Source organism: Chelonia mydas, chromosome 12, assembly GCF_015237465.2.
Source record: "Chelonia mydas isolate rCheMyd1 chromosome 12, rCheMyd1.pri.v2, whole genome shotgun sequence".
NCBI lineage: Eukaryota > Metazoa > Chordata > Testudines > Cheloniidae > Chelonia > Chelonia mydas.
In genome coordinates this window covers 19,698,545-19,711,640 of record NC_051252.2, presented here as the reverse complement: position 1 = coordinate 19,711,640, position 13,096 = coordinate 19,698,545, and the positions used below count along the sequence as shown (strand labels likewise).

Sequence of the window (13,096 nt, the reverse complement as noted above, 5' to 3'; positions counted from 1 at the left end):
AGTCTCTGTGCTTGTATCATAACTATTGTTTTTTACGGTAGGAATGAGTAGTTGATTCCACCCAGAACTTGGGACGTAAAGAAACAACTTAAAGCGGTAAATTCAGTCTTCTTGATCTAACCCTACCCCCCCCCCCCAAAAAAAGTTATATTATATATACACACACACAGCACAGTTTCTTCTCCTGCCTGTAGGTCAATTGCTGCTCTGAATGTTGCATCACTTCAAGTTATAAATATCTTTATGGTATCTGTGTAAATCCCCAGCACTGGTTGCTTGTACTCACTGATCTACAGAACAGGAAAGCTGAAGAAAAAGTCCTTTTGTTGCTCAATAGCAAACCTTGTTGAACAGCTAAGGGACAAAGGGAATCTTGTCCAGTTTGGCCGAATCAGAAAGAGGTCCTTCATCAGATTGGCCAAGAGTAGTCTGCAAAATATTTGCAAGAAGGCCCACTCCACTCAAACTGTACCTTGGACTCCAGAAAAATTCTAAATGTAGTTGGTATTGGGCCATTGAAACTATTCTCTTGGTCCAGAGAAGAAATCTAACATTTTCATTCTTCCTCTGACATCTTTACTTATGCATCTTATGTGCTGTGGCCCCACGTAAACTGCAGGTCTTTCATATTCCTACTTATATTTCCAGAGAGTGCCCTTGATTAAAGTGAGTAGTTGCCAGATTTTAATTTTTACAGCTTCAATTTTTTTTAAACAAATTAAAAAATGTTTACATGTCTTTAAGCATCCCACTAGTGCAACCTTCACATACAAAAAAGTTAAAGTGGAGGAGTTTATTTGTCAAAGATATAGATCCTCAGAGTGATGTATCTTACTTATTGCAGCTCATGAAAAGTGCTCTGCTGTATATCATTAAGAAGCACTCTTCTGAGCAGCTTTTACCAGCCTGCCAGCCATAAGGACCCCAAAATGTCCAAAAGAAGAAGTCTCTTTGGCACAGAGTTCAAGCAAAAATGATGTCAATTTTACAGTTAACAGGAACAGAGTTTCCCTAGCCCATCTAAACATTTCATCTTAATGAAGGAATAGCACTATTTCCATAAGGATTCCCCCCCCCACCCCCCGGATGCTTAAAACAAACTACAGCGCATTTCACAGAAGATATGGTAGGGAGAGGATCTCTCAATACCACCAGATGCCTTGTGATACCATTTTTGTTCTGCTTATGAGATCTTATGCTTGCAAAAATCTGTCTGATAAATAGAATAAGCTTACGCATCCTTAAAACAAAGTTTAAGCATTTCCTTGAGGAATTCACAGATCATGAACATTTACATTTCTCAGCACCCACCCTTCCATCTTCCTGGCTATGGACAAGGTGTTTTAAAAAACATCCCCACGCTCCCCCACCACACACAGCCCTGTTTGAGGATCTGGGGGGTGGCCAGCCCTCTGTCCACCTGAAATGACAATGGTACAATGAAAAAACCCAAGAAAATGGAAGTTATACAAACATTCACTGTGATGAATTTGAAGGATGACACTGCCAACAGCATGATTTTGCCACCAATCTCCCCCCTAATGAATAGCACTATATTTACTTGCATAGCCCCATCAAAGTATTTGGGACTAATCACCTGAGGAAGGTGCTGCTGCACATATGCATCACAGAATTGGTACTTAACTTGATAAGTGTTATTGCCAGGGGGAAGAGAGGGGTGAAAAAACAAAATATGCTAAAAACCACAACGGGACCTGTGATATCAAGGCAGCAGTTAGTAGTGCCATCATTCACAAATTTTTCTACACCATTGGTAGAATGGCAGCTATTTTCATTTTCCAACTAAAATATTGACTTGCAACCCCACTGCAGCCAGAAAATCCGAGCAGTAGATACAGCATGAAACAAATGTCTTGCAGATAGTATTTGAATATTTGGCATCCATTTAAAGATTGAATAGCAGAATAAAATATCCATATCAGCCAGAACAGCAGCACTGAATGGTAGGGAATGCTTCACTGAGAGGAATGTCTCACTGTCTGCTTATCTCTGCTACTCATCTTTTACAGCCTCTATTGGTAATGGAAAAATTGCAGCATCACTGCAAACAGCCACATAAGAATATTTATTCATCATGATTAGTGCTGCTGGCCATTACTCATCAAGCAACGTGCACCCAACTTAAAGTTGTTCATTCTGCCTGTCTTTGACATTCAAAATGTTTCTACTTATGAACCATGGGCCTAATCTTGTTAAGGGCTGAGCAGCCACTGAAATTAAGGGGAGCTCCTCGTCTCCCCTGACTGTCTGGGAACGTAGGAAGCTCTGTTTGAGGCTGGCCAGCTCCCTGCAAGAGATATGTCTAGCTCCCTGGGGTCAGGGGGTGTCAAAGGAGCTCAGCACTTTTCAGGAGCAGATGCCCTGTAGCTAAGACACTGACATGAGGGTGTGGGAAGACAAACTGCATGTACTTTGTGAAAGTCTCAGGACACAACCCTTTTTTTAAACAAAATTTAAATTTGTGATTGTTCAGTTATAACATTCAATTATTCAAAAAAATATAAGAAGTACAGATCTTAATATGAGTGTTGTTTAAATTAAACACTGTTCATACAACAACTAAAGCTGAAGTCTTCTTGGATAATTGCATTGGAGTTCTTCCTCAAAGACATCCAGGTGCCATTCTGAAGTCAAGTCACAGGACAGAAGAATTTAAAGTTTCTTACTCTCTCCTCCTCCCCCCGAAATGGGCCATGCTTATCCCTCAAGCGTGACAATTTTTTTCAAACAAACAAGAACAGGAATTCTCAAAGCTGCAATTGATGCTCCAAGGAACAAGACCACTGAACATTCCAAAAACTACATGGGAAAGCTTCCTTTAATTCCTTGGCAGGACCTAGAGCTTCTTCAATTTCTTTTTTCGGTGGCTTAAATACAGCCATTTCAACTTTCACTTTCTCAATATCTAATCCAAGAATTTCAGCAGAAGTGTACTTTGCATTTTTCAGAATGGTTTCTAGAGCATCCTTGAATTTTGGATCTTGTCCTGCAGTAAACTTCAGGAATCTTCATCAGCTTACTTATGAGCTGTTCAGCGTAAGATCTACATCCTTGAAGGTTATGCTATCTTGATCTCCTCTCAGAGGTAACTCATTTATCACCATCAACTGGTGAATTTCTGTTCAGGTTTTGAAGTAGTACCTGTTTCTTTCAATTTGTGAGGAGGACACCAAAGCAGCAATTGTAGGACATGAAAAAGTAAATGACAAAATATAATCAAATGTATAATTCATTAATATTGAGCAAACAAACTGAAGGATGAAACTAGTAAATATTTTGTATTGTGGATCTACCACATCAAGTTTTGGAGCTTTCCTCAAGATAAGGGATTTAAAGTTTACAGGTGCTGAAGAGCCTGTTTTTAAAAGTCTCTCACCACTTGGCATGGTGACTCAGTTATTCAGGCTGGGAAAGTCTCCTCCTCTTAGTTTTCCATGACTAGGGTTCTCTTTTCACTTTCAGGTTGTTTCGATGTTTTTCCATTAATGTTAGTGATCCATCATTGTCTTTTCTTGTGTTGTGCAATGAAGCTAGCTCCAAGTACCTGTTGGGGAAGTGACCCCTCCCAGCCTTATTGCTACAGGGACATGAAGCACAGTGGAGTGGAACTTCGCAGCAAAAATTAGGAGCCTGATTTTATACACACATACATAAGTTTATAACCACTGGGTGTGTATATTTCTCATAATAACCATCAGGTTCAGAACATTAAGAGTTTCCTTAAGAAACCTTGCTTGAAATACTTCCACACTATACCATTGTATACAAACTGTTGATTCAATTGCATATTCTTTGGGGTTCAGACCCCCCTGTTCTCCCGTTGGAGTATCTGGACCCTGATTTACATTTCTGTGACAATCCAGCAAAGTTACCTCTAGCTTCTCTTTTCTTTGCTGCAGTCCAATCAGCCATTGTATTAAAGTGGACTAAGCAGTTTTCATGTTTGAGTAAATTTTTCCATTTGCTAAAAGGTATATCCCATGGTATTGCTGGGAGTGCAGACATTAGACAAGGAAAACAAAAAGCCTCAGCAGTTTTAACAGGGTTGTTTGAGTACCATCTATGTTGCTTGTCAGTCTAGGAGTTTCCCTGACTGTGCAGTAGTGTCAGTCCCTGGAGCCTGGACAGTCCACCAAAAGTTTCTTCTAAGCTCTAGATGATCATTCCAGCCCTAGTCAGCCCATCCACGTTCTCCTCTCCCTCAGTTCAAAAGGAACTCTCTTCTCCCCGCCAAACAGGTAGGCGGAGTCTGGCCACAAACTCCAGCATAGAATCCTGTGCCCCCACTTTGTAAGCCTCTCTGTGGCTGCTTTCTTACCAGGCTTATACATCTTTGCATTATGTTATTTAATAAATCGCCACAATCCACTTAGCTGAAACCGTGTCAATAACGGCCACCCCTCACTGGGTCCTCACTGGCAAGGAGAGTGGGAAGACCAGTAGGAGGGGACAGAGTATGCTGGAAACAAAGGGAGGAAGGGATTTTAGGCCAATTTCAAGGGGTGGAGCTGGAAACCTAGCAAAACACTAAAAGCCTCCCATAAAGCAGTCTACACCCCTACACATTCCCGAGCAACTAAGCAAGGAGCAGTTCCCTCCATGGCACACAGAGGTCCTTCTGCATTCCCCAGCTAGCCTGCCTCCTGAAGAACGTGCTGCAAGCAAGCCTCCTCACCCTTGACAGCAATGAGCCATACCCTCAGCGCCTTCTACCGAGCTTATGGGGTTGCAGCACATGTAGACATAGCCAAGCTAGCTTTGATTTGAAGATCAAAGCTAGCTTGAGCAGTAACAACAAAGCCGTGGCAGCACATGTGGCTGCATGGGCTAGCACCACTAGTCCAGGACCCTGGGTACATACTCAGAGGGCCACAGCTCATGCTACCGCTACTCAAATTAGTTTTGATGAGCTAGATCAGTGATACTCAGACTAGGGTGATCACCCATCCTGAATAGGGCAGGACAGTCCCGAACTCCAGAGTTCAAGTCCCAGTCCTGGGCTGAATGATTCTGGACAGCATTTGTCCCTGAGGCATCTCTCTGTGCCTGCCTGAGGCTCAGGGCTGGTGCCAGCCTCTTCCTGTGGCAGGTGGAGCGCTGCTGAGGTGGTGTTAGCCCCGCCCCTTGCCATGAGGTGCTGACCCTGCTCTTCTCCCACCCCCCCACCTCCAGCCCCACCTTGGCCAGGCTATGGCAAGAGCTACCCAGGGAGCATGGGCTGCTATGGGAGCCCCAGACCCTTCACCTGCCTTGGGCATTGTGCCCCAGGGGGTGGGTACTGCTCTCGGACACCCTGGCCCACCGCCTAGGGTGGGTGAAGGGTCCCAGGCTCCACAAGCAGCTCTTACCAAAGCCCAGCTGTGGCTTCTGGCCTGGCCAGGTGGGGGGGGCGGAGCTCCTGCATGTGTCCCACTTTTGTCTTTTGAAAAGTGGTCACCCTAACTCAGACTGAGGCTCAGGAGCAGTTCTGAGTTGCCTGGGCTCTTTGGAGCACATATTAAAACACTGGGTGATTTAATTAAGCACCAATCAGGATGTTTTTACTATGTTAACCAAGTTAGTTATTAACTTTATTTGCTGTAAGAATTATATATTAAAAAAAAGCTAAATATTTCCCCAATCACACAGTTTAAATGCAACTAGTACTACAATGAAATAAATGAAGTAAAATGAAACAATGAATTCACTCTTGTGGCTGTTTTGGGTAATACTGATTGCTAATTAGGCTCCTGAATCACTGATGTCTGAGTATTGCTCAGCTAGAGCAAAGCTTTCATGGGTACACCTACAGGTGCTGCAATCACACATCCCGACTGCAGTGTAGACATAACCTGAGAAGTTACAGCTGCTTCATTCAGCTGTAATCCATCTGTGGCTTTCCTTTGTCTGCACTGTTGGGTTATGACCCCAAGTCTTTATTGACTTGGATCAAATCCTAAAAGGTGATAAGTACCTGCAACTGCCAAAGATTTTAGTCGGAGTTGGGGTGCTCAGCACCCCCCAGGATTGGGCCTGGAGATTGACTAAAAGAAAGTCAACCTTTTTCCTCAGCATCCATGTACCAGCCTTTGGAGAGTCTGTTTTGCTCCCAGACAGAAGCCCTTATGAACAGTAATTTGTTCTGGGCCACATTCTGGCTAGAGCCAGGTGAATAATGGGGTGGGTGTGGCAGAGCAAGGAGCATGTGAGACACACATTGGCTTGTACGTGGCATTGTCTCCAAGAGTGGTGCAGCAGGCATAGCCTTGTGCTCTGCCTTTGGGGAATACTCAGATATCAAGCTGCTTACACAGAGCCCAATGGTGCCTTGTATGCCTGCAGCAAGAGGCAGCTCAGAGCCGTACCATGCCAAGGGAAGCACCAGAAGGCATTCTGCTTCCAGGAAAAAGAATGCCTCTGGGTGTTTACAGGATTCACTGTTGTATCCCCTTGCAGGGTTCTGTGCAGGGCAGACATCTTATGCTCTTTATCTTTGCTGATATTTTTATGAATTTTTTCTGAGTTCCCTCTATTTTGTCAGTGTCCGATACTGAGGTGCCCAGAAGCAAGTACATTATTCTGAGTGAGCTCTCACCAGAGCCACATGGAGAAAATTACTTTCCTTCTGTACACAGTCTCTTTGCATCCAGTCCAAAGACTGATTTTTTTTTTGGACCACCACACAAACGCTGTTATTCTTAGGGTCCTCACTGATGAAACTTGCCAGAAATATTGATAAAGAGTTGAGAATACTAATTTGCTCTTTACGCCAATTAATGAATACAGTAACTCCTCGCTTAATATTGTAGTTCTGTTCCTGAAAAATGTTAAGTGAATCCAATTTCTCTGCAAGAATTAATGTAAATGGGGGGGGGGGGTTAGGTTCCAGGGAAATTTCTCACCAGACAAAAAAAAGTGTGTCTATGTATACACAAAGTTTTAAACAATTTAATACTGTACACGGCAATGATGATTGTGAAGCTTGGTTGAAGTGGTGAAGTTAGAGGGTAGGATATTTCCCAGGAAATAACTTACTGCTAAATGATGAACTAGCATTCAGCTGAGCCCTCAAGGGTTAACACATTCTTGTTAATGTAGCCTCACACTCTACAAGGCAGCACGAATGGCGGGAGTGGAGACAGCATGGCAGACAGAGACAGACATGCACCCTATGTGAGAGAGAGAGATGCACATTGCCCCTTTAAGTATGCTGACACCACTCCAGGTACATTGCCTTTTTAATCAGATCAGGAAGTTGAGACAGTAGCTGCAGCCAGCAAGCTCCCTCTGTCCTGAGCCCTGTCACGTGTCCCCCCGCTCTCTGGAAATGGGGTAAGCGGGGTGCAGGAGCAGGGGGACACAAACTAGCCCCCCTCTTCTCCCTCCTACCCCCCCCCCCCCCCCGCAGCAAGGAGAAGGCTCTGGGGAGCAGCTCCAGGGCAGAGGGCAGGAGCAGCACATGCTGCGGCGGGGGGAGGGACAGCTGAACTGCCAGCAATTGCTGGGTGGCTGCTGCACAGGGAACTTAGGGGAGCAGGGAGCTGCTGGTCCACCCTGATTCCAAGCCCCCACCAGCTCGCTGCAAGGGGCTGCTCTTCCTGCAAGCAGTGAACAAAGCAGGCGGCTGCCAAACAACATTATAAGGGAGCATTGCACAACTTTAAACGAGCATGTTCCTTAACTGACCAGCAACGCAACAACATGAACCAGGATAACTTTAAGTGAGGAGTTACTGTATGTTGACTAAGACACTGACTCTGCAACCACTTATGTGCATCAAACTGAGTCATGCACTGAACTACTTGCGTGCTTTCAGTGGAGCACATGCATAGGTGCTATCACAGGTTCCACTCATCACAGTGGCCCCTCCTGCTGGTTGACCTGGGGATTAGCTCTGCCAGTTGGTGCCTCTCCTATCCTCCTCTCACCCTGTGGTCCTGACATCTTCGTCACAACTGTTCCCTTCAACCATTAACTTCATAATTTTATCCAAACCCCACCCCCCAAACACACACAATTCTCATTTTCCCCAACCATTTTTCCCCTTAGGCAAACATTTACAAGGGCTAATGCATCAATATATATATATTTGAAAGGTCTCTCTCTCACTTGCATGTGAATTCTCTGTTAAAGTCAGACCTTTTCCCAAAAGCATTATGTGGCAAACATCAGTTGCATCTGTCTCTTTTGCAAGAGGGCATATATGTTAAGAAATAAACAGTCAAGTGATTGTTCCTCCAGCCTGCTATTTATTGCTAGAATACCGAGCAGCCTTCATGAACAACAGGAATTGATGTTCTTGTCAGCAGCAACAATATTTACAGAATATACTATTACATTAAGAAGCAAATGGAAAGTAATGATGTGATGGCACAAAAAAAAAAAAAAAAAAAAAGGGAGGAGACCGTCTCACTCTATTAAAGCCTGCTCACCTTTTGTGGAGATTTGCAGTGCTTTGTATTCATAGAACCTTTTCCATCAGATATTCACTATTTAAACTGGTTATCTGCCAAAGTCTGCAAGAAACACTTTTGTGATATCAGAAGGAAACAAATAGAAAGCTATTACAAAATAAGACAAAAACTACAGAACATGTCCACCATTCCAGCATGCAAATTCTCCTCGGTGGGCAAAAAGTACAGGCAAGGGGGGGGGGCAGGAACAGAGATAGATATGAGATTTTAAATAGCTGCAAAATGTGGACGTTATCCTGCTTTTATTGAAATCTGTCCATTTATCTTGGGAATTAATATGGTGCTCACCACTGTAGTACGTAAGTGCCAAATACGATCATTAAATTCACATACAGTTGACAAGGGTTGCTAACTTTCTGATTTCCCCACCTCTTCTGAGGCCACCCACTCACTCCATTCCCCGCCCCTCCCTCCAGTGTTCACTCTCCCCCACCCTTGCTCATTTTCACCGGGCTGGGTGTGGGAGTGCGCGAGGGCTCCGAGTGGAGGTGCATGCTCGGGGAGGGGGGGGCGGCCAGAAATGAGGGGTTCAGAAGACGACTCCAGGCCCAGGAGCCAGACATGCCAGCTGCTTCTGGGAACCATGTGGAACCAGGGCAGGGAAGGAGCCTGCCTTAGCCCTGCTATGCTGCTTACTAGACTTTTAATGGCCTGGTCAGTGGTGCTGACTGGAGCCGCCACGATCCCTTTTCGACCAGGCGTTCTGATTGAAAACCAGATGCCTAGCAACCTGAGATGCGTCAGTGCCACAAAACTCCCATTGATTTCAGTGAGGTCTGGAGCAGATCTCATTTAAACAAACATCTCCATAGATTTCAAGACTGGAAATATTGTGCTTTACTGCTTCCCAAGACACTATTTAAAATATATTTCCCTTCCTTTTCAGTGATTCCGCCCCCTTTCATGAGCACAGAAATGATGAGTTTGATTTATAGCTCTGGGAACCGATAGAAGGTGATACCTTATTTATTTGGATTGAAACAAACACTGCTATCCCAGACACTCCTGCCATCAGTTAGAAATAAGATTTTTTTTAAAAAATCGTTACAGAATCCAAATAATCAAAGCACATTCCCCCACCTCCATACAAACACAAGGCAACAAGACATATCAAAACACACACCCCGGTCAAATTCCCCTGAGAATCCCCATCCATTTCTATTTTAATCCTCCTCAAGTTGTCTGTTCAGAAAGATGCTGAAGGTCAACACATTTGAGCTATGCTGGATCAAGGGGATGAGACAGTAAATTTCAGAGATGAAAGGCTCTTGTGGCAATGTATTTTGCCAGCAGTACCCTCTCTTCTAAGCCAAGGGAACTCCAGCAGCCTCATAAGAACAGACTACTCTATTAAAGTTTTTCCACAAGTATCCCAAGATCTTTCCACTGATTTTCTGCAGAGGTAAAGTGTAAAAATGATAACATTTTGAAACTAATTAGTTAACCAATGATACAGACCAATTAACAGAAGTTACATGTGAGCTCAGTTGCCAAAACACATTTTTGCACACACACACACACACCCTCCCCCCACAATAAAGCATTAAACATATGAAAGAACAGAATAATACAGCTTAAGTAAATATCCAATAAAAGAACAAATCAGCTGATTCCAGCGCACCAAAAGGTAGGAATTTAGGGGAAAAAAGGTCTCTTTATAGGATTTAGTGTGTGTTTACCAAACAGACACATTTCATCAAACAAAGCTCTCTTAAGCCAATGGCTGTGAATGTACATTTGTAGAGAGGGGTTATGTTGTACAGCTGCTCTGGTACTACAGTAATAAGGACCATGCCTGGATGGATGGAGACACAGATTATGCATTTAACAAGTTTCCTTTTTACAAGAACATTTAGGCCAGCCAATTATACAAATGCAAAAAAACATTGGGTAGAGGCAACACTCTTCTCTGATCAGAAGAGAGTATTAATCACATAGCTTTAGGGTGCATTTGGTAACTAGCAATTACTACTAGTGACCAGGAAAGGAAACAATAATGCAAGCACGTTTCAGCAGTCTTATGCAGCAAGTAGTTCTGTTCTCCCATTTCAACATTCCTGAAGACGGGTTGCAGTTTGCTGAGCACCCCATCATGGCCAGAAGTTGCTTTGCAAGCAGCCTGTCCTTGTTGGCCCCCTTTTATCAGCCCCTTAAAAGTTCCCCACCATCTCTCTTGTGGCTAATACCGCCCCCATCTGGGGAAGGTTTAACAGCAAAAGTGATTCAAACAATCAATACTACCCCCAAAATAAAGTCCACAGTCATAATACAAGAGTTCATACTCACCCTAGGCTCTTCTCCCACACAGGGAGTTCTTCCTTCAGCCCAGTCTGCTCCACCCAAAGCTACCAGTCCCAGTCCTTTGGGACAGGAGCTCAGCTCTCTGGCCACAGTTTCCTTATACTACCAGCAACACCCTATTCCCAGGCCTCTAGTCTTTTCTGCTTTGGCAGGCCACTCCCTCCATGGCTGGAGCCTCATGTTTCTAACTCTAGCTAATACCCCACCCCCTGCTATAAGGGTCTTTCCCACAGACACCTTGTTTACTTCCTGCACTTCACTCTATACTGCAGCCATCTGCTGCCCTTTGTAGAGAATTACCTGATCCAACCCAGGTGTGTCTCTTTAGTAATCAGGGTGGGCCAGCCGCAGACCCTCCAGCACCTAAGCAATATGCCACCTGTTACAATTCCCCATTTCTTTCCACAAAACCCTGATCAAAAAAGAAGAAAAAGGGAGGAATGTTAAAGAAAAAAAAAAAACCAGGAGAAAAAACCTGCAATGGGAATACAGACCAGAGTCAGCTAGCAAACTGTGCTTCTGGAGACATGCAAACGTTATAACGGAAAAGCAAAGGTTTAGGACATCAGTTTTGTACTATCACACAACTAAAGTACTTTGCCTCTAGTGTGGACAGGTATCCAGAGAAGTACTTCCAAAACCAAGAGGAAACTGAATAGTTACCAACCAGATAGGGGTACTGTGAGAAATGGTTAGTTAAAGTTGGTCAAACGCTTTGAGAACCTCATATGAAAGATGCTTTGACTGCATAGCACTATAGTATTAGTAAAAACATGATTTTTTTTTCTAAGTATGTAACGTCCAACCTCAAACCTCTCTACCTTTCAGTGGACTGAACTTCCAGGGCTGGTTAACCCACTGACTCAGAACTACTCAGCATCTCTTCAAAAGCTCATGGAAATATTTAGTAAAAAGGTGGACTGTTATTCAAGGTGTTCTTCCTTCAATGAAGAAAAAAAACTATATTGCCATCCACTTGAAAAGTAAAATGATAGGAAAGTCAACAGACTGGGTAGTCAGTGTAAGAGCAGAGGAAGGGGATGGAAGAGTAGACATTTTAATGGAAACATTAAAAAGTAACCATTTTTACGATAAAATTAAAACCAACAGACAAATTGGACTTAATTACAGATAATTGAAATATTGGCTGGAGGTGAAGGTTCATATTAGTTTACTTTTTCTGCGCAACTACTGGCAAAAGTAATCAATTTAAGTGTAATTCTACTCTGAAAGGGGACTCTAAAAATGACATTGTGGTGTTTGGGGTTTACAGTCTCTCTGGGTTTTTTTAACAAATGGGCTCAATTAGGGCGGAAAAAAATCTTTTTACTTGTAATCTGCCAGCCTTGCAAACCCACCCTGAGATCTGAGAACCAAACTGGACTTTTTCTTTATTGCACATCTGCAACACAAAGAGACATTCTGAAGGCCAGATTAAGTCCTTGGTTACACCCATGAAATAACATTATCTTGAAACCATGCCTTCAGTGACCCCCCCACCTAACCTCAGGGCCTTTAATGGGGTTGCCCAGATGTAAATGACTAAACTTAATAAACAATTCTGATATGATACTTACAAGAAATAGAATCCAGCTCCCCCTCTCTTAGCCGTGTTGGTGCTGGAGGGCTAACAGGAGTAAAAACAGTGCAAACTTACTGTTGGCAATATAGTCTGCAGCTCAGATTCAGAATATAAACAGGGAGCACCTCCATGGAGTAATCAGGTGCCATTTTTACAGTCACTTTTTAGACCAGAACCATGCTTTTAACACAGAGGAGGAAGAATTATCTTTGTCTCACCTAATTAAAGATGCCTGGTTCCATCCCTTTCACACACAGCTTTTCAAACCTTTTTGTGAACGGGGACAATTTTCTCCTCTTTACTGCGCAGACAGCTGTCTCTCCTTGGTTAACCACTCTATTACCCCTATTGTTTTTGTCTACGCTATCTTCTCAACTAGGGCTGCCAACTTTCTAGTTGCAGAAAACTGAACATCCTTCCTCCACCCCTTTCCCAAGGCCCCACCCCTGCCCTGCCCTTTCTCTGAGGCCCCACCCCACTCACTCTATCCCCCCTCCCTGTCACTTGCTCTCCCCCACCCTCGCTCATTTTCACTGGGCTGGGGAAGGGGGTTGGGGGGTAGGAGGAGATGAGGGCTCCGGCTGGGGGTGCAGGCTGCAGGAGGGGGCAGGGCTGAGGGGTTCAGAGTGTGGGAGGGAGCTCCAGGCTATGGCAGGGAGTTGGAGGATGGGAGGGGGTAACAGGCTCTGGGCTGGTGGTGCGGGCTCTGGGGTGGGGCCATGGATGAGGGGTTAGGGGT

At 44.1% G+C, this 13,096-nt stretch overlaps 1 long non-coding RNA gene across 1 annotated transcript in view; it reads right to left on the bottom strand.

The window, feature by feature from the left end:
* Positions 1–11,636, bottom strand: part of LOC122462538 — a 44,096-nt gene extending 32,460 nt beyond the window's left edge. The window contains exon 1 of the long non-coding RNA XR_006285148.1: positions 10,761–11,636. This is a non-coding gene — a long non-coding RNA (uncharacterized LOC122462538). The remainder of the gene's footprint in view (positions 1–10,760) is intronic.
* Between the last annotated feature and the right edge of the window lie 1,460 nt (positions 11,637–13,096).